General features: G+C 47.1%; 1 protein-coding gene across 1 annotated transcript in view; it reads right to left on the bottom strand.

The window, feature by feature from the left end:
• The window catches only part of Ctu1 (cytosolic thiouridylase subunit 1), a 7,433-nt gene extending 5,735 nt beyond the window's left edge, over positions 1-1,698 (bottom strand). The window contains exon 1 of the mRNA XM_021168173.1: positions 1,637-1,698. The gene's annotated coding sequence lies outside the window, so the exon portion shown is untranslated. The remainder of the gene's footprint in view (positions 1-1,636) is intronic.
• Positions 1,699-6,000: the final 4,302 nt, after the last annotated feature.

Below are 6,000 nucleotides of genomic sequence, written 5' to 3'. Positions count from 1 at the left end.
TTTCCGATTCTAAGAAGGGGCAAAGTGTCCACACTTTGGTCTTCGTTCTTCTTCAGTTTCATGTGTTTTACAAATTGTCTCATATCTCGGGTATACTAAGTTTCTGGGTTAATATCCACTTATTAGTGAGTACATATCATTTGAGTTCTTTTGTGATTGTGTTACCTCACTCAGGATGATGCCCTCCAGGTTGAGAAACTTTTTAACCCAAAAAAAAAAAAAAAAAAAAAAAGGCTACCTCCACCTAAATCTTCACATATTATTTAACTATGCAACCTAATTCTTATTTCATTTTAAAAGTTTTTCTGCTGCCCAGAAGTACCTGTCCTAAAGGAGATACACCCTAAAGTAAACGCTAAATAAAAAGAAAGAGCCTAAGGTTCAGTTCATTGAAGCTGGACCTCCTTGCTGCCTTGGAGCCCGATTACATCCTAAGGTGACCCTCATTGTTTGATTGTCCTGCACAACTCAGAACACTGGCACAGCCTGCTTGTCTGGGTCACTGGTCTCTGCCTTGGCCTCCCCTCCTTCACGACAATTTGCATATGACAACCTGCAGATCCAGCCCAGTTACCTTTTTGACAGTTCCGTGAATGATGTTAGCACTTGCTGACTGACAGCTTGGGAGGCCCCGTGGCTCCTTTCCGGAATGCTCTCAAGTACCCCAGGAACACTCCTTCCCTCTGGCCCCAAGAGTTCTTTCTGGTCACTGAACCCAGCAAGTAGCCCTCAAGACTCCCCTAACTCTCCTGGCTGAGCACTGCCCCTTGAACTATCCTCCTCAGCCTTTGTTTCTCCCCTTCCTCTCGCCCGGATTAGGTCCACACCAGTCTCACTTCTCCTCATGCCCTGCCCAGCAAGCCCTAGAATCATCAGGCTCAGAGGTGCCTCCAGGCTTGACCTCCTAACGACCCACTTAGGATCCTTGCAGGGCACCTTTCAAGTGCTCCCCAAATCTGTCCCTTCTGCCTGGCTTATCTCTGTCTCCTGAGAGTGCCCACCACCTTCTACCCCCGCATTTATGCAGAATGGCGTGTAAATACACTCTCTGTTCTCAGTCATCTAATCCTGTGAGGGGCTTGCTGTTGTAAGGAATAGAAACAGAAAACGGGGATACCACATCAGTAGTAGCCCTGAGATCATGGAGGGAACCTGGTTGATAGATCAGTAGTCCTTAGCTGACGGAGCGAACAGGGCTTATGCTAATTAAGTAAGTATCTGGGATGATGGGGGAAAGAATTGTGTACAGACTGGCGGCAAACCCCCGAGGTAATAACAGGCGTGGTGGCGCACGCCTTTAATCCCAACACGTAGGAGGAAGAGGCAGTTGAATTTCTGCAAGTTCCAGGCTAGCCTGATCTACAAAACAAATTTCAGGGGTGCCTCCGGGTGGCCAACTCTCCTAAAGGGCAGAAGAGGAGTCTCCACAACATATTTAACAGGGGCAAGAGAAGGCAGATGATCTGTCACCACCAAATGAACAAAGCGGCCTGGCAAGATACCAGACTAGGAGATCCTGGCCAGAACACGAGTTGACAATCATAAAAGCGAGTGCCAAATCTCTAGAAAGACCTTCAACTCTCCCGTGGCACCATGGCCCCAAGCCCGTAGGAACCAGAGGAAGAGGAACACTAACCTGAGTGGAACAAGCTGAGTACTCTGCCTGCCACGCGGAAGCCTGGAGCGGAAAAATGCCCTGGGACTACAATTCCCATAAGGCCTTGAACTGCTTTGCCTACGACTTCCAGAATGCAACAGCTCCAGACGCGGCCTGTAACTCTGCAGCAGCTTGGACTCCAATTCCCAGCAACACTTGAGAGTACCGCTTTCCTTCTGCCAAATGCCTCCCTACGGGCCCGACTCTGTAGGGCGCACACCAGGGCCTGGGAACGGAGCCCAGAATCCTGATGTCCGGCAACGCGAGGTCACCAGAAGGAAAGTTGAAATCGGAAGTGGTTGAAATCAGAATGGCTGCAGTATAATTTCCTAGTTTTGTGGACTATCATACACTGATGCTACTTGCTTGCTTCTCAGTCTCTGTTACTGTTCCTCCCTCCCTCTTCTCTGTGTCTCTCTCCCTCGCTCTCTCTTTCTTTGATTCTCTCCCCAGGATCTTACCATGTAGCCTAGGCTGTCCTGGAGGAATTAGCCATATAGACCAGGCTGGCCTTGAACTCCACCTGCATCTGCCTCTAGAGTGCTAAGATAAAACGTGTATGCAATCTTGCCCCTTTCTGTCTTCCTTCCTTCCTTCCTTCCTTCCTTCCTTCCTTCCTTCCTTCCTTCCTTCCTTCCTTCCTTCCTTCCTTCCTTCCTTCCTTCCTTCCTTCCTTCCTTCCTTCCTTCCTTCCTTCCTTCCTTCCTTCCTCAGAAAGGTGGAAGGAGTCCAGATGACACACAGCTATGTAAGCTATTGTAATACACATCAGTAAATTGTCATCTTGTACTGTTTAAGGTCACCAGGAACCTGGTGTCCCAGCCCGACTTTAGACCCAAGCATTTTGTCTTAAAGCGTTTGCCAAGACCGCTTCCTAAGTCACCACCCGGCTTCCTGGTCCTGTGAGAAAGTGAAAGAGAACAGCCAAATAGAGTGGAAACGCTACTTCCTTAAGAACAGGAGAGTAAGTTCTTAGAAGAAAGATAGTGTCTCCTTGCACACAGGTAGGATGGTACCCATTCCCAGAGACCTCTGCTACTTCTCATCCCATAGGACATCTGTGGTGGGAATGGTTAGTTGGGAGTCTGTCTTCCTGGGACCCTCTTCTTCAGCCTCCTGCAGACTGTTGTGGTTCCCAGCTTCCCCAGTCTGTTTCTACTGGATGTTTGTTTCATGTCTGTTCTGGTGCCCCATTATCTTTCTGCAGTTTGCTGTTTATGTACTTGAAATGAAAAGCATTCCTACGGTGGATCATTCTCCAGTTTCAGACAGCTTTCTACCGATGAACCACACTCCAGCCCCTCACTAGGGGATTCTAGGTAGGGACTCGATTATTGAGCCACTCACTACCCAGGAACTTACTGGGAAATTCTAGGCAGGGGTTTTAACACTATGCCACACCCTAGCCTCTCATTAGGGGATTCTAAGTGGATGCTCTATTACTAAGCTAGGTATATTCCCAACACCTCATTGGAGAAACTCTAGGCAGATGTTTTAATAGTGAGCCATGCCCCAAACTCCTCAGTATTGGTATTAGGTAAGCACTCTAATACTGAGCTATAGCCCCAGAATGCACCACTTCTATGCTTTTTAAATTTAAACAAAGTCTCACCATGTGGCCAGTGCAGTCCTCAAACTTATAATCCTTTGCCTCGGTCCTCCAAGTAGCTGGAATTACGGCCCTGAGCTACCACCCTGGGTTCAGCTGCGTGGTTCTCAATCTTCTTAATTTTGCAACTCTTTCACACAGTTCCTCATGTTGTGGTGACCCCAGTCATAAAATTATTTTTGTTGCGACCTCATAATTGTAAATTTGCTGCTCTTATGAATCATAATGTATGTATCTGTGTTTTCCAATGGTCTTAAGCAACCCCTGTGACCCCAAAAGGGTCACAGCCTACAGCATGAGAACTGCTGACCTAGGCTATGGGGATAGTGCTTCAGCACCACAGATAGAGTGAGCTTAGATAGATAGAGCGAGCTTAGATAGAGCAAGCTTAGATAGAGTGAGCCCACTTGTCTGGCCTGTCTACTCTGTCCTGTGGTCCTTATGTACCAAGCCTCTCTTCATCAGCATCCCAGACAAACTGACTCCAGCTTAGTAAGGGAAGAAGGAGAGAGACTTCACCACACTGCAGAGAATCAAGGACCAATGCAGATATCTGGTTGGTCCCCTCCACAGCCCTGAAGGAATGTGTGACCAAGTACTGGGCAGGCAGTTTTCTGGGGTGGGTGTTGTTGTGTAAAATGGAAAAACTTCCAGGTCTGGGGCTCAGGGGGGAGCACACAAAGAGGTCCAGAGGACTAGGGATTCCTAGGAGAGCTCATGAGTTGGCGAACTTAAGTCTCAGTTGTTCTGAGTTCTTGAGCGAGGAGAGAAAGAAAGGAGTCCAGGCCCCACCTTTCTGGTTGAGTCTATGGCTTCGTGTCCTAATTTGCTTCCCTGTTGCTGTGATAAAACACTGACCAGAACTAACTTGCATTTATTTTAGCTTAGAGAGCACAGTCCATCGTTAAGGGAAGCCATGAGAGGAGCTCAAGTCAGGAGCTTGAAGCAGAAGCCTTAGAGGAACTCTACTTACTTACTTCCTGGCTCACATTTAACTGCTTTCATAATACTAGGAGGTCCACCTTCCCAGGAGTGGTACCATCCACAGTGTGCTGGGTCCTCCCATATCAGTCAGCAATCAATAAGATCCCACATAGGCCAATGGAATTGAGGCAATTTCTCAGTTGAAGTTCCTTCTTCCTATGTTGTCTTAGGGTTTCTGTCACCTTTCCCCAGTGACACATTTACTCCAACAAGGCCACACCTCGCAGTAGTGCCAGTCCCTATGAGCCTATGAGGCCGTTTTCATTCACAGGGCCACAGAGGTCTTACCTTTCTGTATTAGTCACAGTCCCCGTGGGCTGCGGCTTTGCTCATCTTTTGCTAAGCACCAGAGCTTATTTGTGTCTTAAGAGATGGAAATCAACAAGGCCACACTGGCTTCACTGCACCCTCAGTTTTGTTCTGGGCTCTTTGAGGATGTTACACTTGAGAGGGCAACCTTTGCTGGGGCTGGATGGCTGACCTCAAGCACTCACCCACACAGGCCACTCTCCATAAGAGAGCCAAGAATTCCTCAGGTTTCTAGAAGTCCCATAAATCTATGAGTTGAGGATTGAGGTTGAGCTATCGGGGCCTTAGAGCCTTTTAAAAGGCACACATTTTAAAAATCCAGGCATGGTAGCATGCACTTGTAATTCCAGACTCACCGGTAGGGGGAGGGAAGAGACAGACAGACAGACAGACAGACAGAGGACTCCCAGGATTTACTGGTTAGCCAGTTAACCTACTGTTAAAGCTTATGTCTGGGCTGGTGAGATGGCTCAGTGGGTAAGAGCACCCGACTGCTCTTCCGAAGGTCCAGAGTTCAAATCCCAGCAACCACATGGTGGCTCACAACCATCTGTAAAGAGATCTGACTCCCTCTTCTGGAGTGTCTGAGGACAGCTACAGTGTACTTACATATAATCAATAAATAAATCTTTAAAAAAAAAAAAAAAAAAAAAAAAGCTTATGTCTACCAGAGAAGCCCTAGATTAGTGAGGTTGTCCTCTGACCTCCACATGCATGCAAACACAGGTGACTCTCCCTACATGAATGTACCCTTCACACACATACATGACCATAGGCTCAATTCATATTTTAGGTTGGGGTCTGGGAACCACTGCGCAACTATCAGACAATGATCTCGGTCAAACAGGGATACTTTATTAGATGGCACACCCCAAGACTGATTGATCAGGGCCACAGATCAGACTTGGGAGGTGGCTGTGACATTGAGTTAGGATCCTATAGGGTTTTTAAGCCTAAAATCCACAAACATTTGTGCCAAGTTATTTCACCAGTCAGGATGTAGGGGACTTCCTCAGGAACATGTCTTGCTTGTACACTTATGCTGCTGCCATTTGTAGGGGTATTCAACTGTGGTGAGGATTTGTCTTGCTTAACATTCATGTTCTAACTTGCCTACTAGCATGTCAGTTACCCGTGTAATATGTCTCTTTCTGCCAAGTATGATGTCAGTTCCCAAGGAGGTCTTGGGAACTTAAATTTTACTCCACTCAAAATGGAAGTCTTACTCCAAATAGCTTTTTATATTAGTGCAGGTGTCTCTCTTATGTTGGGGTCCATTCCGGGGGTGGCTTATAAAAAGGGAAAATGATAAAATCTCAGACACAGGTGCAGGAAGTGGTTCTGGTCCAGACTTCTTGGGGCTAACTAGCTGACTTCTATCGTGATGGAAGAACACCAAAGCATAGACTATAACAAGATATGTAATCAGCTTGGCATGAGA

This window comes from Mus caroli, chromosome 7 (genome assembly GCF_900094665.2).
Source record: "Mus caroli chromosome 7, CAROLI_EIJ_v1.1, whole genome shotgun sequence".
NCBI classification, from domain to species: domain Eukaryota; kingdom Metazoa; phylum Chordata; class Mammalia; order Rodentia; family Muridae; genus Mus; species Mus caroli.
This window is presented reverse-complemented; position numbering and strand designations above follow the sequence as displayed.